This window comes from Sceloporus occidentalis, unplaced genomic scaffold (assembly GCF_023333645.1).
Source record: "Sceloporus occidentalis isolate IW3139 unplaced genomic scaffold, rSceOcc1.0.p SCAF_21, whole genome shotgun sequence".
Lineage (NCBI taxonomy): Eukaryota > Metazoa > Chordata > Lepidosauria > Squamata > Phrynosomatidae > Sceloporus > Sceloporus occidentalis.
The window spans coordinates 7,755,167-7,778,283 of record NW_028317001.1 but is presented as its reverse complement, the minus strand read 5'-3'; the positions used below and the strand labels follow the sequence as shown (position 1 = coordinate 7,778,283).

Sequence of the window (23,117 nt, the reverse complement as noted above, 5' to 3'; positions counted from 1 at the left end):
ACATAAAAACCCATTTGAAATGCCTCTGGAGTTATGTGAGATTGCGTGCCTGGTATAGTTGGGCTGACCTCTGAGGTCACTGTTGCCTGAACAAAATTATGTCTCTTTTTGGGGCTAAGTACCAAATCCCCCCCCCCCCCCCAAAAAAAAAGCATAGCACTTGCAAGTGTCCTCCCCAGACTCCAGCATTTTGGGTAACAAATGGCTTTTGGAACGAAAAATGCAGCTAGGCAAGCTCAGGATGGAAAATAAAAGTGCTTTTTCTCTAACTGTGTCCTCCTTTCCTTCCTTCCTAAATATTACTCATAATTGCTAAATAAAACCACTTAATATGTCTGAAAACAAGGACCTAAGCCGGTTCTCATTAGTTCACTGAAACCAGTTCAGAACTGCCTCCCAATCCCCAAGGGCCCCTCTCCTGGCCCTTCCCAGGGGTCCCTTCCTCTCCACACAGAGGTAGGCGATCCTGGCTTTGCTCCTGCCTTCCCTTCCTGGCTCCGAGAGGCCTGATCCCCTTCACTTTCTCCCTCTGCTCTCTAACCTTCCTTCTTGCCCATCAGCACCTCATTTTCAGCATCTCTTCCCTGCCTTTCAATTTTTCACTTTCTGTTTGTCTCTTTATCATAGACACATACCCACAGAGTGTGATGCATAAAAGGGACACTTTGAGGCCCATTTGTTGAGAAAGGTGGGATAATCAATATACAAACAACTCATTGGCAAAGGCAGAGCAAAGGAGCTGGGACCTGGACTCCAATTTTGGTGAGGGTCAAGCGCCAGGGAGAAACCTTAAAACAGCCTTAAAACATTTATAAGACAGGCATGGACTACTGAAGGGGTTTGGAGGAGATCTCAGTGGCAACCTTACATTGTATTACCTGGGGGGGGGGGGGGGGATGAAATAATATTTTGCCCCTCAACATCCTACAGCATCCCTTTGGGGAAGTGGAGGCCATTTTGCCACTGTTGGGCCCTCTCTGAGCCATTGCAGGCCCAAGGGAGGGCTTTCCCCCAAGAAAACTCTCCAGAACCTTAAAAGGATGGAAGAGAGGCCATAAAAGGTAGGAAACTTGCTCAGGGATGTTCTGAGAACCATTTGGGTGTGAAAAACATTAATCTCCATGGCTTCTTTCCATGAAATCCTAGAATTGGCAGTTTAGGATGAAGTATTTAGAATCCTTCGAAACTAGAGAGAAATAGTGCCTCACTGAATTACAGATTCAAATATTCTACAGGATGTTGCTATCACAATTAAACTAGGCTTGAAAGGGCTCTAGGACTCCTAGTAGACTGCAAGTTGAACATGGGCCAACAGTGTGATGAGGCAGCTAAAAAGGCCAATGTGATTCTAGGCTGCATCATTACAAGAATAGTTTCTAGATCAAGGGAAGCAATAGTGTCACTCTATTCTGCTTTGGTCAGGTCTCATTTGGAATAATCCTGTGTCCATTTCTGGGCCTTACAATTCAAAAAGGATGTTGACAAATTGGAGCATGTCCAAAGGAGGGCAACCAAAGTGGTGAAGGGTCTCGAAACCATCAAGCTCTATGAGGAGCAGCTTAGAGAGCTGGTTATGTTTGGCCTGGAGAAAAGAGATAAAGAGTGGATATGATATCCATGTTTAAATATTTGAAAGTATGTCATTTTGCGCAAGGAGAAGGCTTGGTTTTTTCTGCTACAGAAAAAAGGAGACACCACAATGGATACAAGCCACAGGGAAAGAGGTTCCACCTAAACATTAAAAGGAACTTTGTGACAGTAAGAGGTCTTTGACAGTGGAATATACTCCCTTAGGGTTTAATGGAGTCCTCTTCTTTGGATTTCTTTACAGAGAGGCTGGATGGTGCTTGGAATGTGTATTCCTGCATGGCAGAAGAGGGTTGAACCAGATGGTCCTTGTGGTCTATTCCAACTCTATGATTCTATGATTCTAAAGTGGAATCATAGTGCCATGATAATGTAGTATGAAAGGGACCTCAGTCTTCATAGGAAAGGCAATGAATTCCGGTTCCTTACCCACAGAGGCCACATTCTCGTAATTCTCCATCATCACATCCTTGTACATAAGTCTCTGCTTCTTCGTCAACAGTTTCCATTCGTCCTCAGTGAAATATACAGCCACATCCGCAAAGGTTACCTGCAACAGAAAATAGCCCTCATCCAGAGAATGACTAAGCAAAAGGGGAGGAAAACACATGGTGCATCCAAATATTAGTATTTCATCACTTCAGAATTCAGTCCAGGAAATAAACTTTAAATTCTATCAGCAAGAAAAAAGCTACTGCCTTTGAGATCAGTTTGGTTTGAATCCTTTTAATATAATAAATAATATAATTTATTCCATGGCTGAGATATTGAGGATGGATTAGGATACTGACTATCCCAACACATATAGTACATTTAGCCACAAAAGTATTATGGTGCATTTAGACATTTCTTGCCAAATTTCAGAGGCAAATATCATTTTTCAAAAAAACAGTCCTGGGGAGCACTCTGGACTTGAGGGCCAATGGGCCCACCCCCAATTTAGATCCAGAGATGGTCTCCCATATCCCCCAACTTTTCACAGTCAGGAAAAGCAAGGCACATGTGGACAAGCAACACCAGAAGGTGGTGAGGATGACAAAGGTTGTTTAGGAGGAAGATTACACAAGCTAGGAAGGGCACAACAGTTTGCTTTTGCCTCAGCCACCTGAAAAGGGAAGACCCTGGCAACTTATCTCCTCTCCTCCCTTTTGAGTTGATGGGGTGCAAACTCCTTGGAAGTCATTTTGCAGCAACCCAAGAGAGCTGAGGAGAATGGGGAAAGTGCGAGGAGGAGAGAGAAACCGGGACATTTTTAAAGCCCCTAAAAAAGTGGGGTGACAGAGCAGTAACCAGGACTTTCTCTGCCAAATTGGGACAATATGTTCTCCACTTGCTTTCATGAGCTGGCCCAGCAGTGACACAAATGAAACTAATAGTCAGGATGGGAACTCACCAAAGAGTTGTACTTGGACAGCCTCTTTCTCTTGGAGCCACTCTCCATCTGCTTGGCCTCTGTGTTGGCCATTAGGTGGGCAGGTAGTTGTGGTTGCCCTGCACTTGGGTCTCTTCCAGGAAAATATGCCCCTTAGCTCTGTACAAGGAGGCCGAGTTGAAGTTCCTGAGAAAAGAGATTAGGGTTAGGCTTGCTTTGTCAAGAAATCCTGCATCACTCAAAGACACAGAGAACAGATGCTGCTAGTGAGATACGCAGGTGACATATGCCTCCTTTGGGCCAATGCAGAGATCGGTATCCCCTTCCTCCCTCTTCACCAAACAAAGTCCCATGGACCTGTCATGGATTCACTGCAGCTGCCCTACACAACAGATACTCCATGTTAAAACGCTTTTGACGTTGCTATCTTACGGAGCACATGAGGCAACACGTTAACGTATGGCGCCAGATTGTCCACCTTGACTGTAGTCAGTAGCTTGTGAGCTGAAGAAACACCTGTCGCTTTCTCAGTGAGCAAAGTGACACTGTAATCTTCTCTCAGATGAGGCTTTTATTCATATAAGAAGTTGCACTGTGTACAACACTATATACATCGACACCCTCCACCATCCACACCAGTAACAACCCACTCTGAGGCACACACTGTCTGACTCTTCCTCAGTGACAGTTGAGAATGACAGTTGACAGTTGCATCAACATTCCAATGATGCACTGTTTAAATGCTGACACATCTAACTGCCACTAGAGCTTTCAATGACTTCCACAACAGCTCCCCCTAGTGGCCACATGCATGTCATTTCCTGAGACCTGTTCACCATGGTCCTGACACTCCATGCCTTGTAAGAGTGGAGGGGGGTCAGGGGATGGGGAATTGGAGAGGACCCTGGCTATGTCCCTGTAGCTAGATGTGAAATGAGCGCATCATCTGCTGAAACCTCCTGACCTCCCCAGTGGCCCTCAGAGGAGAATGGCTTCCTTTGGCTTCTGGCTAGAGAAACACAGCTGGATGCTTCTCCAATGCCTCGCACCCAACACTCTCATCAGGCATGGAATGACCATGGAGCATGGCTTCCACAATTCCCATGTTTCATTTTGTATTCCTTCTAATTTCACATCTATTTTAAACCTCTCCCTCATTTGATGATAAAGATACCAGTGACAATCTAGGCCAGATTCTTTAGGTTCGTCTTGTGTTTTGATCTCTAGTTTTCCTTGCAATTCTTTCAGGACATCCTTGTATCTTAACCAGTTAGTTTTCTGGATACCTTTCCTCCCGAAAAGAGCCTCATGTGGCAAACACCATAAAGGTATTTTTGGGCTTATTCTACACTTGTTTTTCCCCCAGATCTTCAAAAGAGCTTTTCTTACTAAATGATTTCTGCTTTCTTTATGAACTTTCTCTTTACCGTAAATTAGGTATCCATGCCATCCAAATCTTAAATGTTTACCCTCCAGACATAACAATTGTTCTTTCTCTAACAAAACCCATTCTCTAATCCAAACTAAACAACAAGCAGCATAATAAAATTTTCAGTTTGGTAAACCCAGCCCTCCTCTACTTTTGTCATCACAAAGTATTTTCGTTTTTATCCTGGCTCTTTTTTTAATTCCAAATAAATTTTGAGATTCCCTTTTGCCATAGATTCAAGGGTTTTTTATTCTGGATGATGGGTATCGATTGAAACAGAAACAGTATCTCAGGAAGTAAACTCATTTGGATCAGTGATATTGTTCCTAATAGCGATAAGTGTAATTTCCCTCATTTTTCTAGGTCTTTTCTGATTTCCTTCCATTTGTCTCATAGTTATTGTGAAATGGATCTGAGTTTTTATTTGTTACATTTATTCCTAGATATTTAACTTTCTTTCCTACTTTAAATCCACTAATTACTTCCAGGATTTGTTCTTCCTTTTCCCTATATTTTCTGTTATTAATGTTGTTTTGTCTCTGTTTACTTTTAGTCCTGAATCATATTCCAATTCCACTATTACATCCATCAATTGTCTTGTGCTCTTTTCTGGGTTCTCTAGGGAATACAAATGTCTCCTGAGAAGACTCTCATTTTAAACTCAGTTGTTTTTAATTTTTATTCCATTGATCTTATTTTCTAATCTTATCCTATTATTCAGTGCTTCAAGGATCAGAATGAACAAAATGGGTGATAGTGGGAAAGCTTGCCTTGTACCTTTAGAAATCTTAAATTCTTCTGTTTCTTTATAGTTAACAATTAGTTTGGCTCTTTGATCTTTATACATTGCCTTTATCCATCTATAATAAGAAGCTCCTATTTCCATTTTTAAAGTGTCACAAATAACATATCCCATCCTATGTTATTGAAGGCCTTTTCTAAAAAGATAAGTGTTTTTTTCGTTGTGCCTTTGAAAATATTCAATTATATTTCAGATGCTTTGTATGTTATCACTGACTTGTCCTTATGAATCCAGCCTTTAAGACCTTTTTTGAGTCTATGGGCCAAAATCATAAAAAAAATGTATAATCCATATCTAATAAGGAAATTAGCCTATAGCTCTTTACCTCAATTGCATCTCTATCTTCTTTTAACAACAAAGTTAAATTAGCTTGTTTCCATGTTTCAGGATAATGGTTTTCTTTGATGGCATTTTCTTTGATGGCATTCTTTGATGGCATTTACAGGAAGAAATACCTTTAAACCCTTTGATCTTTTTGCTCAATCTGACATATAAACTGAAAAAGGAAGTAGCTAAAAGATTTTCCAGACTAATTTTGTAGATGGTCACTCATAGTATTGCAAAAACATCCAAATTCCTAAAATAGAGGAGTGGATAATTAAACTAAGAGAAGCAAAGGGATTGGACATTTTAACCGCAATCATGAGGGATAAATCAGTTGAGAAAACTAAAGAGGACTGGTCATGCTTTGATTTATTTTGTAATAGTAATTATTGATTTACAATCCCAGATATCATATGGAAAGTCTACATGAACATTAGAGGTTTAAGACGTATCGGTACCTTGTAGGAATTTAAGTAAATTAAATAAAAGGGTCATCTTAGCTTAACTGGGAAGTAACTTAATAGTACATTTCTGACAATTTTGTATATCAGGATCTTATTTATTGCTTGTTGTATGTGTATGTTATAGGTATTTCTACTTTTTGTTGTTGTAGTTGTATTTGTTATGCAAATGTCTTGGTATGTTTTTTTAATTTTTGTTTGTAAAGGATTGTTTATAAATAAATTACAAAAGAAAAAAGTGGTTTCCAACCAGATTATTTCTGAAGTGCAGATACAGCCTCAGTCGGTTATAAAGGATAGAAGAACCCAAGTCGTACTTTTATCCTGTTAAGAATGGTTTTGCTTTTTTAAATAAAAGCAGTTTGCTTTTCTGTCTAATCCTTATTTTTATGGTTCTTGTTTGTTTGTATGTTTGTTTGTTTCATTCTTGGTAATATGAGTTATTCTGGTCTGTCTCCTTCCTTCTTCCCTGAAAATCTATTAATAAGGAAACTGGGGAGACTTTTAAAACCTGCCAAAGGAGCCACTTTTGGCCTTTTTGGGGGGACTAGCCTCCTCTTAGAAGCCAAAGCCCAATGTTTGTGAAGAATAATAATAATAAGGCTTGTGTTAAAACTGTCCTCCCCATTTCTGATCCCTTTTAAAACCCATGTTCCCCAGAAAGAGCAGAACTGTGTAAGAAAACCCTCTCAGAAAAGATACACAAAAGACACAGAAAGAGACACACTTCCTTCCTTTTGGCCCAAGGAGCCAGGCCTCCTTCTGACTCTGGAGCCTCAGAAGAGAGAGAGAACCCTCTGTTCAACTGAGGCTCAGAGAAGGTTCTGGAACATTATTCCCACAGTCACAAGCAGCACAAAATGGCCTCCAGAACACAAAATGGCCGCCTCTGTCTCAGCACTTGGCAGTTTGAGGCCTTCAGGGAACCCAAATTGGAGGATGAAAGGGCTCCAAAGTCAGAATGGACCCAAACAGCATTTCCAAACCTTAACAACAGCGAAAATCTTTCCTGATGCTATAATATAGAGACTCACTGAGATACTCTTTATAAATACCTCTTTCCATGTCTTTATAAATAAATAAAATGTACTAATAACTAATGCTACTACTAATAATAGTAATAATAAGTTACAATCAGGAGATTTCTCCCTGTGGCTTCTCCCCCAGAACCCTCTGCGTATGCTCAGGAGCCCCTTCTTCTTCCTCTGCAGAATCCTCCAGAGGTCTCTCTGCTCCTCCTCTTCCTCTTCCTCCTCAGGTCCTTCTTCTAAGCCTTCCTCCTTTACCTCAGGCCCTTCCTGTAAGGCCTTCCTCTTCCTCCACCTCCTCCTCAGGCCCTTCCTCCAAGCCTTCCTCCTCCTCCTCCTCCTCAGGCCCTTCCTCCAAGCCTTCCTCCTCCTCCTCCCCTTCCTCCCCCTCCTCCTCCCCTTCCTCCTCCTCCTCCTCCTCAGGACCTTCCTCTAAGCCTTCCTCCTCCTTTTCCTCCCAGACTTTGGGGGAGTGTTGTGCGCCTTCAATTCCTTTCTGGGGACCCCAAGGCAACACTGTCACAGGAGTTTCTTTGTAGATTTTGTTGCAGAGGGTTTACCATTGCCATCCTTTGAGGCTGAGAGAGTGTGCCTTGGGGGCTTGGGGTGTGCTGCGTGCCTTGAACTCGTGTCTAGTGACCCTATTCCCAGGGTTTTCTTGCCTTCAGGTTTGCCTTCCACTTTGCCCTTTGTCTTCCTCTGAGGCTGAGAGAGTGTCTGCTGCCCAAGGTTCCCCCGCAGCAGGTTTCATGGCCCAGAATGAATGCCATTTTCATCATGTAGATGTGTGTTTGTGTGTGTGTGTTGTATGCCTTCCAGCTGGCCATTGGTCTTCCTCTGAGCTGAGAGAGTGTGACTTACCCAAGGTCACCCATTTTATATAATGGGACTTGAGCACCCATGGATTTTACTATCCAAACCAAATCCCAAAGGATACCAAGGGCCCATTGTTTTTAAATCTTTTTTTTGCAAACAGCAAAGCAGATCTTGCTTGCCTGATCTTTGCATGTTCAAGAGCAGTGTTGGGCAAATGCTAAGAGCTGCCTTGTGAGGTTAGGAAGGGGGTCCTGGAAAACAGTCCTCTTCCTCTGGACCCACAGACTCAGAAAGACATGGGCCCCCCATTCAATGGGACCCCTTTCTTTGAGGCTGCTCTAGGTCCAGGAGGGTCTCTCAGGAGAGATTGGGAAAGTCAGCCTTTGAGGAGCTCTGGTCCATAAAGGTTAATATCTCCAGGCTTTCCTGAGAGGGCAATATTTGGGATTTGGGCAGATCCAGGCTGCAGGTCTCTCTCAGATCTGGTTCAAAAACACTGCAGAAATGATGATGATGATAATGATGATGGTGATGAATCTTCCCTTCAAACCCACAGAGCCTTCTGGACGCTCAAAATAGTAACAGAGGTCAAAAACACATTGCAGAAATAATCCAGTTTGCAGAAATAAACCACTTCAACTCCCCTAGTTCAGTACTCGGGAATCCTGGGAATTTTAGTTTATTATAGCATCTGAGTTGTCTGACAGAGAAGACTAAATATCTCACAAAACTACAGTTCCCAGAATTCCCTAGCATTCAGCCAGACAGTTAAAGCAGCCCTGAACTTGGGCCATTGTTAGCGGTTGGCTTGGAGCCTGAATAGGGTTCTAGAAGGCTGGTGGCTTTGGTCATTGGCTGCTTGGGAAGAAGGGCTCCTTCTGGGTTTCCTTGGCAGGAAAGGAAAGGTGGGTGCCTCAAGATGTTGATGGGAGACCCCTAAATTTGGTTCCTTTGTAAGAATGCTGACTGAGGGGGAAGAGAAGGGTGATGGATTTGGTCCCCAGGGAGGCCCCCGGTCAGGCAGGGCAGGCCACACAACATTCGCTAACTCCCAAGTCAAATCCTGGGTTCCCTTCTTTTGTCCAGGACCTAAACCTGGACCAGAAAGGATCAGGTTTTATTTTCTGTCTTCTCCTGTAACAGGTGTTTTTCCTTGCCCTTTTTACACGTGGCAGTAAAGATACGATACAGCAGGGCCTGGCATTGAGCTTCCAGTTTTCATGCATGATCTTCAGACAGGAGATGAGGCTGCCTCTTCTCCATTTTGGAGGGAGCCCAATTCCAGGAAAGAGGAAAGGGCTCTGTGCAAACATCCAGATCAGATGTGAGAGCAGTAGCTTAATATAATTTGCAAGGCTTAATTCATTGGTTTCTTCAACTAGAAAAATTGCAGGGGTCTATGGATTGGTTTAGTTTCTTGCTTTCTCTCAGTTGTGGTGGTACAAGGGCTCACTACTATACTCTGCATTCGCCATCTGGCAAGAAAGAAGGAGGCTAAATTAAATGCTTTTTATCCTTAGATTTTTGTGGATTTTTGGGGCTATGTGGCCATGTTCTAGAAGAGTTTCTTCCTGACATTTCGTCAGTATCTGTGGCTGGAATCTCTGAAAATGCCAGACACAGATGCTGGCCAAACATCAGAAGAAACTCTTCTAGAACGTGACCATATAGCCCGAAAAACCCACAAAAAGCTATGAAATCCGGCCATGAAAGCCTTCGACTTCACGTTTTTTATCCTGTCTCTCCAAGCAAGTGAGAAAGAATATTTCTCTCATTTCCCCTTGATCTGAGAACAGACCTTTAAAAATTTCTCTCTTCATTTCTACACAGGAAAGTATCTTGAGTAGATTTGAATGACAAATTGTGAGCGACTGTGGTTTGTAATTTATGCATTGGGCTGAATGAGATCGCTAGAGGCCCACAAACCTCAGGACCTGGCACAATCCTCAATTCACAATCCTACAAGAGAGATGGCGGGACATCAGAAAGGATGCAACCAAAGTCCTATACATATTACCCAACTGTAGCAGTTTGGTGCCATGTTAACAGCTGTGGATCCATCCTACAGAAACCTGGGAATGGGCTGCTTAGAATTGGCTGCTTGGTAGAAGAGCCCCAGTGCAATCATTCATGAAAGTTGCTATATAATTCTAAGTACCTGAAAGATGAAATCCCAGGATTCTGTTGGACAGAGTCCTAGAAGTTTCATGGTATCAAAGTGCTAGGTATGGGCAATGGAGATACAACCCAGGTGCCAAAAATGACCCCTAGCAATTCTGGACAGACTCATTCAGTCTCTGACTCTATTGGTGGAGGGCTATTTACACCAAGAAACCCATGGATCCTCAAGTGATCTCCAGTTTATTTATTTTATTTATATACATCCATCCTTTCTCCCAATATAGGGAGTCAGGGAGGCTAACAATAAATTTAATACAGTACAAATTCAAAACAATGCAAAGGGATTAAAATCATAACTATATATTTTTTAAAATTACACCTTGAAAATAGTAAATTGTATCAAAAACCATATACAAACCTTGAAATCTGAATCGCACAGCCGTTCAAACCTTATCTCTTGTTTTGCTTAAGATCCAACCCTTGAGGCATCAGCATTTCCAGAAAGGAGAGAAAGTGGAAGTGCGAAATACTTTTTGTTTGGAGGAAGTGTCTATCCAGGTTCTGTCCTGTAAAACTATTAGAGCCTCTTTGATGCTGTCTTTGGCGTGTTACAGACCGCCGGATTGCAGCGGTCTGCTGCCGCCGCCGCTTCACCGTCCGGGAGCTGCAGCCTTTAAACGGTGCGGCTCCCGGACGCTGCCGAGAAGGAGCGCGGAAATTGCGCTCCTTCTCAGGCCCTGGAAGAGGCACCGCAAAGCGCAAGGGGCGCATTTGTGGCATCATTTCCGGGGTGAAACGTGCAGACGCCACACGTCCAGCACGTAAATATGGCGGCGCCCGTGTATATAGGGCGCCGCCATCTTTATGCCCCCGTCACGTGCTAGGGGTGAGGTCGGTATGGACGCTAGGTCCTCGGCCAACCCCTAGCACGTGATGGGGGCGTATTAAAGGCCCGTCTATAACGCCTATGATTCAGAACATATGATTTTAAGGCATTTTGCACTTCTATCTCCATCCAATAAACCTTTGAATTCTTTGACGCATTCTGTTTTTCTTGCTGCCCATCCCAAGAGTATGAAACATAGTAATATTTTTATTTTTTATTTATAGACCGCTATTCCGCATTGATCATAGCGGTGTACATTAAAATTGCAATACAATACAAAAAAAAAATAGCACCAGTCATGGAGATTCAGTCTTTTTCATTATGGGGATACGGAGCGAGGGTCACAGGATCCCCACTCCTGGCGTAAGACCTGGCCCAATTCATTGTAGATGTTTGACATACTTAATGTTAGAGCCAGACTGAGAGGTTTTGGGAGTCCCTGTCCCTCCAACATTAACTTTCCCAAGAGCAGTCTAGGTCTCCCTTCCAAAGACCAGAAGTGGATGGAGAAGGAGTCCTTGGGAAGCAGAGGAGAGCTTGGCTGGACCCCCAAGGACTCTCCCTTGAAGGTTTCCATCTCTCTAGGAAACAGTGGAGCCTGGGAGGGAGACTGAGGACTAGGGCATGCTGGGAAAAGCTTCAGGGGGAGCTTATGAGAGCTAATGTGGGACTTTGCTTTCTCCTCCCAATTACTTTCCTATTTTCTTCTAACAGGCTTGAAGACAACACAAGGTAAGTTCAATGGTGGAAAAGATTACCAAAGGCATCTTCCCTATACGTTCGTTCCATGCTCACCTCCATGGCACCTTAGGAGTAAGCAAGTCTCCACTGAGGGCAGCACAGTCAAAAGACAAAATCCAAAATGGGGAGTGGTCTTTGAGATCCTGATGGTCCTCTGAGAGGAAAATGCCAGCCCCTGAAAACAATCCTGGACAGGTCCAAGCGGCTCTCAGCCCCTGACAGACTGTCCCTTCCCTGAGTCTTGCTTCCTGGAGGCTCAGAGGAGATTCTGGGGGCCTGAGCAACTCCTCTTCTTAGGGACCCTGACCCCCAAGTTCAGCTGACAAATGGTAAATCGCCCATGAGGAACCACCCATTCCCCGCTCTGTCCTGGCACATGCCTTAGGAAACCTCTTCCATGGAAATTTGGGTGCTCCTAATCTTAGTGGAAATGGAAACCTCTGGAATCCTTCTATTTTCCCAGCCGGGAAACAAGGTATAGTTGTGAATCTCTTCTGATGAAAAGAGGGTTTTTCTTGTTGTTGTTGTAATAACAGGGCTCCAGTCAATTGAGATCTTCTTCAGGCAGTAAAGGGAGGTTTATGCAAATGCAGAGTGACATCACTGCTACGGAAGGCTCAGTTGACCAATCAGAGAGCAAGATAAAGGTTCTTCTGGAAGCTTCCGTCAGAAGGAGATATAAGACCTGAGAGACCAAGAGACAGTTGGGGGAATTGTGTCGGTTGGAGATCGAGAGAGAGAGAGTTAAAGAGCGGATCTTGGAAGTTAGTCTCAGAATTGGATGTTTAGGTTTATTTATTTGTTTTAATCCCTTGTATGAAATATCTTGCATGACTTATAATTTAGTTATATTTGTTATTTATAATACATATCTCCTTGGAGTATCTACTACTCGACTCTCCTTTTACACGTGTTTTTGCTCGGTTGATGCTTGGGAAGATCAGTAAAGAAGTAGAAATAAGGTTCCTTAACCGGTCCCAGTGTAGGTTAAGGGAAGTCCTTTTATAATTCACTGTGTGGAGGCAGCATGATTTAAGGAATGTAAGGGTCTGCTGGGCTAATAGCCATAACAGGGCTGTGGTTTGGCTGCTTGGACCCCAGGAGATCATCCCAATCTCTGATCCCACGCATTGTGCAGGTCATACTCTCGATGTGGTCTTCTGTACGGAACAGGCACATCCGTGGGTGGAGGTAGTCCATATCTCCGCATTGCCATGGACCATGGATTGTTTCCTGGTCAAGGTTGGGCTGAAGGTCACTATTCCCTCCGTTGGGGGCAGAGGACCTATTAAAATGGTCCCACATAGAAGCTAGTAGAGCAATGGCTGTGAGATCTATTGGAGCAATCCTTAGATCCTACAACCAGGCAGGGGGTCATCTGGTCGCACCAGCTCTAAACATATTTCAGAGTAACGTTATAGCTCAGATCCTATATGGCGCTCTGTGTGGGGATGGGATGATTCCCAATTAGTGAAACTGGAGGCCATCCAGAATACATTTTTCAAGAAATTGCTTCTACTTTCACCTGGCACACCTGCAGCTTTGGTTCGGTCTGAGGTCGGCATCCCTTCCATCAGAGCTCATATTCATTTTGCTTTATTTAACTACTGGAGATCTGTAATAGGTTAAGGTTTTTCCTAAGTTGTGTTTCCAACATTTACCAAGCTGCAAAGTCTGCAGTTTAAGATACAATAGGTTGCTTGAATCCTATCCTGCTCTAACTGAAAATCCTTCTACCCGGAATTCAAGAGAGAAGCTTCGTGAATACATTTTTAACCATGATGTGTATCTGGATAGACTGGCTATTAACAATTCGACATTTTCCAAATGGTTTAGATTATATAAATTGGACCATCAGATGGCTGTTTACCTAAGGAAGCTTACATTCCCAAAGCTTAGGCAGGCTTTTACAGCTCTTTGTTTCCAAACAATGCCTTCAGCCATGATTGATGGTAGATATTCACACACACCTACGGATCCCCGTTTATGTATTTGTGGAGCTCCAGAAATCGAGGATTTGCCTCATTATCTGCTTTTTTACTCATTATTTACTGATCCAAGAACTAAATTTATGGGATCTGTTCTGTCCAATTTAAAGTCTAATACCACTTCTGAAAAGATTTTTTTCTCCTGTCTGATATTGATTCTCAGGTAACTTATAACGTTTCACTGTTTGCCTCAACAGCAATCAAAATTTGGGCAAGGGTAATTGTTTTGTCCCAAGAGCAATACTATGGACTTTGGGTGTAGTAAGGCCTCTGGCTCTCGGGAACACAGCCAGAACAAAAGACTTGTCCACAAATTTCTAAAGTTTCAAAAGCTTTACTGGTTATAAACACAAATAACACAAAACTGATTTCTTCTTTCTCAATAGTCCTTCCTAAATACCTTGCTCTCTCGGTGGATTCTATCTTTCTTCTTCTGAGGACTATCTTTCTTCCTTTGTGGACTTATCTTTTTGTCAAAGGAAAATACTCTCTCCAGGTCTGACTTGGCTGAAATCTTACTACACACTGCAACTTAGCTAGAGGGAGACAGCATAAGACCCTGGGATTTCACACAATCCTGGTCTTTCTTAAAGCTGTAGATCTTTATTTTCCCTCCTAAACTAATACATAGAGAACCTATTATAATCTTAAATAAATATATGTCTCAAGAGCATCAAAGATGTTCTGGAGGCATGACACTCCCCACCAAAACTCTTAATGAGTTTTCTATATAACTTTATATTAACTTTAAGTACTAACACTGGTATACTTTATACACTGGTACCTCGGGTTACGAAATTAATTCGTTCCGCTATTCCTTTCGTAAGCCGAAAATTTCGTAACCCGAAACACATTTTCCATTGAAAATAACTAATGCGTTCTATGACCTCAGACTGAACCTGCAAGTCAAAACAAACGCACAATAGAGGCCTATTAAGCTAAGTACCCTACAATACAAGTTGCCTGAGGCACTAAAGAGCTTAACAATGACTGGCAGGTCCATTCTAAACTTTCTAATGATCTTAACAATGACTGGCAGGTCCATTCTAAACTTTCTAATGATCTTAACAATGACTGGCAGGTCCATTCTAAACTTTCTAAGGATCTTAACAATGACTGGCAGGTCCATTCTAAACTTTCTAAGGATCTTAACAATGACTGGCAGGTCCATTCTAAACTTTCTAAGGATCTTAACAATGACTGGCAGGTCCATTCTAAACTTTCTAAAGGATAAAGAAAAAAAGTTTTTTTCTTATCTTTGATGGTTCTGGCATCTCAGAGTGAGGCAGGAGGAGGAGGAGGAGCTCTCAAATCATCACACCCATGACCAAAGCAACCCCAAATCTAAAAAAGCAACCCCATGGTCACACTCTCTGGCCCACATCAAATCAAGGCCAAACATGCAAACCTCACATCCCACACTCTCAAATCATCACACCCATGACCATACCACCCCAGAACCCAAACCCAAAGGCCAGAAACCCCAAATCTAAAAAAGCAACCCCATGGTCAGGCCCATTCTAAAGGATAAAGAAAAAAAGTGTTTTTCTTATCTTTGCTGGTCTTGGCATCAGAGTGAGGCAGGAGAAGGAGGAGGAGGAGCTCTCAAATCATCATAGCCATGACCAAAGCAACCCCAAATCTAAAAAAGCAACCCCATGGTCACACTCTCTGGCCCACATCAAATCAAGGCCAAACATGCAAACCTCACATCCCACACTCTCAAATCATCACAGCCATGGCCAAACCACCCCAGAACCCAAACCCAAAGGCCAGAAACCCCAAATCTAAAAAAGCAACCCCAAGGTCACACTCTCTGGCCCACATCAAATCAAGGCCAAACTTGCAAAAATCGATGCCCACACTTTGAAAACATCACAGCCATGACCAAACCACCCCAGAACCCAAACCCAAAGGCCAGAAACCCCAAATCTGAACATGCCACCCCAAAGTCACACTCTCTGGCCCACATCAAATCAAGGCCAAACTTGCAAAAATCGATGCCCACACTTTGAAAACATCACAGCCATGACCAAACCACCCCAGAACCCAAACCCAAAGGCCAGAAACCCCAAATCTGAACATGCCACCCCAAAGTCACACTCTCTGGCCCACATCAAATCAAGGCCAAACTTGCAAAAATCGATGCCCACACTTTGAAAACATCACAGCCATGACCAAACCACCCCAGAACCCAAACCCAAAGGCCAGAAACCCCAAATCTAAAAAAGCAACCCCAAAGTCACACTCTCTGGCCCACATCAAATCAAGGCCAAACTTGCAAAAATCGATGCCCACACTTTGAAAACATCACAGCCATGACCAAACCACCCCAGAACCCAAACCCAAAGGCCAGAAACCCCAAATCTGAACATGCCACCCCAAAGTCACACTCTCTGGCCCACATCAAATCAAGGCCAAACTTGCAAAAATCGATGCCCACACTTTGAAAACATCACAGCCATGACCAAACCACCCCAGAACCCAAACCCAAAGGCCAGAAACCCCAAATCTGAACATGCCACCCCAAAGTCACACTCTCTGGCCCACATCAAATCAAGGCCAAACATGCAAACCTCACATCTCACACTCTCAAATCATCACACCCATGACCAAACCACCCCAGAACCCAAACCCAAAGGCCAGAAACCCCAAATCTAAAAAAGCAACCCCATGGTCACACTCTCTGGCCCACATCAAATCAAGGCCAAACATGCAAACCTCACATCCCACACTCTCAAATCATCACACCCATGACCATACAGTACAAAAGTGTTTTTCTTATCTTTGCTGGTCTTGGCATCTGGTCCTGGCATCTCGGAGTGAGGCAGGAGGAGGAGGAGGAGGAGAGGGGCAGCCCAAAAAGCCAAATTTAAACCAATTCAAGCAATTTAACCACTTCAGCCAATTCAAGCAATTTAACCAATTCAGCCAATTTATCCAATTCAAGCAATTTAACCAATTCAGCCAATTTAGCCAATTCAAGCAATTTAACCAATTCAGCCAATTTATCCAATTCAAGCAATTTAACCAATTCAGCCAATTTAGCCAATTCAAGCAATTTCACCACTTCAGCCAATTTAGCCAATTCAAGCAATTTAACCACTTCAGCCAATTTATCCAATTCAAGCAATTTAACCAATTCAGCCAATTTAGCCAATGCCACCAATTTAACAAAGTTAACCATTTTTTTAAAAAGAATTTGGTGTTTTTTTTAAGGGTCACCTTTTTTTTAAGGGTCACCTTTTGCCTTCTTGGATGACGGTTCTCCCTCTCTAGTGAAGAACTGGTCCAAGGATGTCTGCTTTTGCCGGCCCTTAAGCAGGTTCTTAAAATGGCTAAGGCAGACATTATCAAAATGGGCAATGGCATGGCTGGTGAGCACCTTCTCAGGGTGGTGCTTCTCCACATATGAAGACACATTGTGGAATTGCCGCAAAATGTCTTTAATTTCTGCCGTTGGCAAAGATGCCCCCGCAGCCTCCTCCTCCTGGCCCCTGTCGAAATGGAGCACGTCTTCATCCACGGCCGAGTGTTGCATCGCCGCCAAGGCCTTCAGGTCCTCTGTTGTCAGGTCCTCGTTGTGCTCCTCGATGAGTTCCTCCACGTCCTCGTTGTCCACGTCGAGTCCCAGGGACCTTGCGATGGAGACGATCTCGTGCACCTCTTCCTCTTCACCTGGCTCAGCACCCTCGGACTGTGACCCTTCCAAGGAAGAAGCATCAGGCCACAGCTTCCTCCACGCAGCAATCAGGTTGCGCCTGGTGATCTCCTGCCAGGCCAAGTCCACCATCTTCAAGCACACCACGATATCAAAATGCTGCTTCCAGAACTCTCGAAGGGTCAGCTGTGTGCTCTCCGTCACATCGAAGCAACGCTTGAACATGTGCTTGGTGTAGATCTTCTTGAAGTTGGCGATCACCTGCTGGTCCATGGGTTGCAAGAGGGAGGTCGTGTTGGGTGGCAGAAACTGGACCTTGATGAAGGAGAACTCCGCGAGGATGTCCTTCTCCAGGCCATGCGGGTGCGCAGGAGCATTGTCCAAGAGGAGGAGGCACTTCAAGGGCAAATCTTCTTCCTCCAGGTACCGCTTCACTGTCGGGGCGAAGACACTGTTGATCCACTCGACGAAAAGGAGGCGTGTGACCCATGCGCGGCCATTGGAGCGCCACATCACTGGCAACCTGTCCTTCTGGATGTTGTGTGCCTTGAAAGCCCTTGGATTTTCGGAGTGGTACACCAACAGGGGCTTGACCTTACAGTCCCCGCTGGCATTGGCACACAACGCAAGTGTGAAGCGGTCCTTCATAGGCTTGTGGCCTGGCTGTCTCCTCTCCTCCTGGGTGATGTAGGTGCGGCGAGGCATCTTCTTCCAGAAGAGGCCCGTCTCGTCGCAGTTGAAGACTTGCTGTGGGACGTAGCCTTCCTCCTCCACCATGGCCTTGAACGCGACGACGAATGCTTCGGCGGCCTGGTGGTCTGCGCTGGACGCCTCGCCGTGACGGACGACAGAGTGGATCCCGGTCCTCCTCTTGAACTTCTCGAACCAGCCACGTGATGCTTTGAAGTCCGGGGTGGCTGGCTCCTCCTGCGAAGAAGTTCCTTCATCTGCCTCCCTGCTGGCCAGGTCTTCGAAAATGGTGATGGCCTTCTCGCAGATGACCGAGGTGGTCACAGTGTCCCCGACTCGCTCCTTTTCCTTGATCCAGAGGAGAAGCAGGCGCTCCATCTCTTCGTGCTTCGGTGTCCTCTGCTTGGCGATCGTCGTCACGCCTTTCGCTGGAGCCACAACAGCTCTGATGGCCTCCTTCTGCTTGAGGACAGTGCCAATTGTCGAAGGGTTTCGTCCATACTCCTTGGCAATGTCCACCAAGCGCACGCCCCTCTCGTGCTTGGCGATGATGTCCTTCTTGTCCTCCAAGGACAAGGGAGCCCTCTTCTTTTTCTCACCGCTTGGCTTGGGAGCCATAGCTCAAGCCTAAAAAGGACAAAAGGCACAGGCACTGAGCAAAAGCCACAATTGGAAACCACCCCCACCCCCATGGTCACACTCTCTGGCCCAAACTTGCAAAAGTCCCACCCCACACTCTCAAATCATCACAGCCATGGCCAAAGCACACAAGAACACAAGCCCATAGGCCAGAAACCCAAAATCTGAAAATGCCACCCTATGGTGGGACTCTCTGGCCCACATGGGACCATGGCCAAAGTTTCAAAACCCACACTCCACACTTTGAAAACAGAAAAAAAAAACCCAGCATGTGAAGCCCATAATCCACAAATCAGAGCATGCCACCCAAACAGCAAAAAAACCCAAAAAAAGCAACCCAGCACCTCAAGCCCATAATCCACACATCTGAACATGCCACCCTAAAAGGGAAAAAAGCCAAAAAAGGCAAGCCAGCATGTCAAGCCCATAATCCACACATCTGAACATGCCACCCTAAAAGGAAAAAAGCCAAAAAAGGCAAGCCAGCATGTCAAGCCCATAATCCACAAATCAGAGCATGCCACCCTAAAAGGAAAAAAAGCCAAAAAGGGCAAGCCAGCATGTCAAGCCCATAATCCACAAATCAGAGCATGCCACCCTAAAAGGAAAAAAAGCCAAAAAAGGCAAGCCAGCATGTCAAGCCCATAATCCACACATCTGAACATGCCACCCTAAAAGGAAAAAAAGCCAAAAAAGGCAAGCCAGCATGTCAAGCCCATAATCCACAAATCAGAGCATGCCACCCTAAAAGGAAAAAAAGCCAAAAAAGGCAAGCCAGCATGTCAAGCCCATAATCCACAAATCAGAGCATGCCACCCTAAAAGGAAAAAAAGCCAAAAAGGGCAAGCCAGCATGTCAAGCCCATAATCCACAAATCAGAGCATGCCACCCTAAAAGGAAAAAAAGCCAAAAAAGGCAAGCCAGCATGTCAAGCCCATAATCCACAAATCAGAGCATGCCACCCTAAAAGGAAAAAAAGCCAAAAAAGGCAAGCCAGCATGTCAAGCCCATAATCCACAAATCAGAGCATGCCACCCTAAAAGGAAAAAAAGCCAAAAAAGGCAAGCCAGCATGTCAAGCCCATAATCCACACATCTGAACATGCCACCCTAAAAGGAAAAAAAGCCAAAAAAGGCAAGCCAGCATGTCAAGCCCATAATCCACAAATCAGAGCATGCCACCCTAAAAGGAAAAAAAGCCAAAAAAGGCAAGCCAGCATGTCAAGCCCATAATCCACAAATCAGAGCATGCCACCCTAAAAGGAAAAAAAGCCAAAAAGGGCAAGCCAGCATGTCAAGCCCATAATCCACAAATCAGAGCATGCCACCCTAAAAGGAAAAAAAGCCAAAAAGGGCAAGCCAGCATGTCAAGCCCATAATCCACAAATCAGAGCATGCCACCCTAAAAGGAAAAAAAGCCAAAAAAGGCAAGCCAGCATGTCAAGCCCATAATCCACAAATCAGAGCATGCCACCCTAAAAGGAAAAAAAGCCAAAAAGGGCAAGCCAGCATGTCAAGCCCATAATCCACAAATCAGAGCATGCCACCCTAAAAGGAAAAAAAGCCAAAAAAGGCAAGCCAGCATGTCAAGCCCATAATCCACACATCTGAACATGCCACCCTAAAAGGAAAAAAAGCCAAAAAAGGCAAGCCAGCATGTCAAGCCCATAATCCACAAATCAGAGCATGCCACCCTAAAAGGAAAAAAAGCCAAAAAAGGCAAGCCAGCATGTCAAGCCCATAATCCACACATCTGAACATGCCACCCTAAAAGGAAAAAAAGCCAAAAAAGGCAAGCCAGCATGTCAAGCCCATAATCCACAAATCAGAGCATGCCACCCTAAAAGGAAAAAAAGCCAAAAAAGGCAAGCCAGCATGTCAAGCCCATAATCCACAAATCAGAGCATGCCACCCTAAAAGGAAAAAAAGCCAAAAAGGGCAAGCCAGCATGTCAAGCCCATAATCCACAAATCAGAGCATGCCACCCTAAAAGGAAAAAAAGCCAAAAAAGGCAAGCCAGCATGTCAAGCCCATAATCCACAAATCAGAGCATGCCACCCTAAAAGGAAAAAAAGCCAAAAAAGGCAAGCCAGCATGTCAAGCCCATAATCCACAAATCAGAGCATGCCACCCTAAAAGGAAAAAAAGCCAAAAAAGGCAAGCCAGCATGTCAAGCCCATAATCCACACATCTGAACATGCCACCCTAAAAGGAAAAAAAGCCAAAAAAGGCAAGCCAGCATGTCAAGCCCATAATCCACAAATCAGAGCATGCCACCCTAAAAGGAAAAAAAGCCAAAAAAGGCAAGCCAGCATGTCAAGCCCATAATCCACAAATCAGAGCATGCCACCCTAAAAGGAAAAAAAGCCAAAAAGGGCAAGCCAGCATGTCAAGCCCATAATCCACAAATCAGAGCATGCCACCCTAAAAGGAAAAAAACCCAAAAAAAGCAACCCAGCACCTCAAGCCCATAATCCACAAATCAGAGCATGCCACCCTAAAAGGAAAAAAAGCCAAAAAGGGCAAGCCAGCATGTCAAGCCCATAATCCACAAATCAGAGCATGCCACCCTAAAAGGAAAAAAACCCAAAAAAAGCAACCCAGCACCTCAAGCCCATAATCCACAAATCAGAGCATGCCACCCTAAAAGGAAAAAAACCCAAAAAAAGCAACCCAGCACCTCAAGCCCATAATCCACAAATCAGAGCATGCCACCCTAAAAGGAAAAAAACCCAAAAAAAGCAACCCAGCACCTCAAGCCCATAATCCACAAATCAGAGCATGCCACCCTAAAAGGAAAAAAACCCAAAAAAAGCAACCCAGCACCTCAAGCCCATAATCCACAAATCAGAGCATGCCACCCTAAAAGGAAAAAAACCCAAAAAAAGCAACCCAGCACCTCAAGCCCATAATCCACAAATCAGAGCATGCCACCCTAAAAGGAAAAAAACCCAAAAAAAGCAACCCAGCACCTCAAGCCCATAATCCACAAATCAGAGCATGCCACCCTAAAAGGAAAAAAACCCAAAAAAAGCAACCCAGCACCTCAAGCCCATAATCCACAAATCAGAGCATGCCACCCTAAAAGGAAAAAAACCCAAAAAAAGCAACCCAGCACCTCAAGCCCATAATCCACAAATCAGAGCATGCCACCCTAAAAGGAAAAAAACCCAAAAAAGGCAAGCCAGCATGTCAAGCCCATAATCCACAAATCTGAACATGCCACCCTAAAAGGAAAAAAAGCCAAAAAAGGCAAGCCAGCATGTGAAGCCCATAATCCACAAATCAGAGCATGCCACCCAAACAGCAAAAAAACCCAAAAAAAGCAACCCAGCACCTCAAGCCCATAATCCACACATCTGAACATGCCAGTAGCAAAACCCACAATCCACACTTTGAAAAAAAAAAAAAAAACCCAGCACCCCACAGCAAAAGCATGGTCACACTGTCTCACCCCAGCCCACCCCACAAGAAGAAGGTAAAAATCCATCAACCTACCTGTAGAGAAATTCCTGATGGCCGGTCTTGATCCGAAGATACACCTGGCAAAGGCAGCAAAAGTCCAAAGCCAGGCAAAGTCCGAACCGCAAGTGAACCCAAGAGTCAGAACTCAAAATATCAACTCTTCCTCACACAGTCCACAGGGCCAGACAAAGGAGCAGATCAATGGAAGCCGGCTTTTGTATCTCAAGCCAGGCCACCCCCCCCAATTTCGTTAGCCAATACAGTTGATCAGCTTGATTTCTCAAGCCAATCACTGCTGCTAACGAAATTCAAAATTCGCGCCAAAGCTAACCCCTAACCCAGCCCCCTTAGGTTTCCGTTAGCCCTGGAAATCCCTGGAAAATCTGTACGTTGCACTTTGCATCATTTGAATTTCGCGCCAAAACGAATTTCGTAACCCGAAAAATAATTCGTAACCCGAAACAGTTTTTTCCAATCTACGTTTTTCGTATCCCGAAAATTTCGTAACCTGGGTATTTCGTATCCCGAGGTACCAGTGTATTCGAATAAACACATATTAAAGTATAAGTCTCTAAATAACATTGTCATTGCAAAGAAAGACCAAGTCTGATATTGATCTATCAAATGTCTTTCTGCCTGTTTCTTTGGCTATTCTAACTTTAACTTTGCGAACTTTTCCATCGTCGCTTGGGATTGCTTTCTCGATGACTCCGAGTGGCCAGCTATTCCTTGGAACTTCTTTTTCTTTTAGCAGTACAACGTCTCCAGTTTTTAAATTGGGCTGGGTGTCCAACCATTTTGTCCGCTTTTGTAAGAGTGATAGGTATTCTTGACGCCATCTTTTCCAGAAAGCATTGGCTAGTACTTGACTCTGCTTCCAATGATTCTTATAAACCCCTTGGAGATCTGATACTCATGCGGGATCTGTCCATTCTGCAGTTTTGAATGTAAGCAGTGTGGCTGGTGACAGTACAAATGGATTTTCTGCGTCTGTAGACACTGGCACAAGTGGGCGGCTGTTGATGATGGAAGATCTAAATGAATTTAAGTCTCCGGGACCAGATGAACTCCATCCAAGGGTATTAAAAGAACTGGCAAAAGTAATATC

At 44.3% G+C, this 23,117-nt stretch overlaps 1 long non-coding RNA gene across 1 annotated transcript; it reads right to left on the bottom strand.

Annotated features, from left to right (window-relative positions):
- Window positions 1–2,031: 2,031 nt before the first annotated feature.
- Window positions 2,032–3,635, bottom strand: LOC149301526 (uncharacterized). The gene is made up of 3 exons (XR_016272246.1): window positions 3,392–3,635; window positions 2,981–3,145; window positions 2,032–2,137 (listed from the first exon to the last, which is right to left on the bottom strand). It is a non-coding gene; the product is annotated as an uncharacterized LOC149301526 (long non-coding RNA).
- Window positions 3,636–23,117: the final 19,482 nt, after the last annotated feature.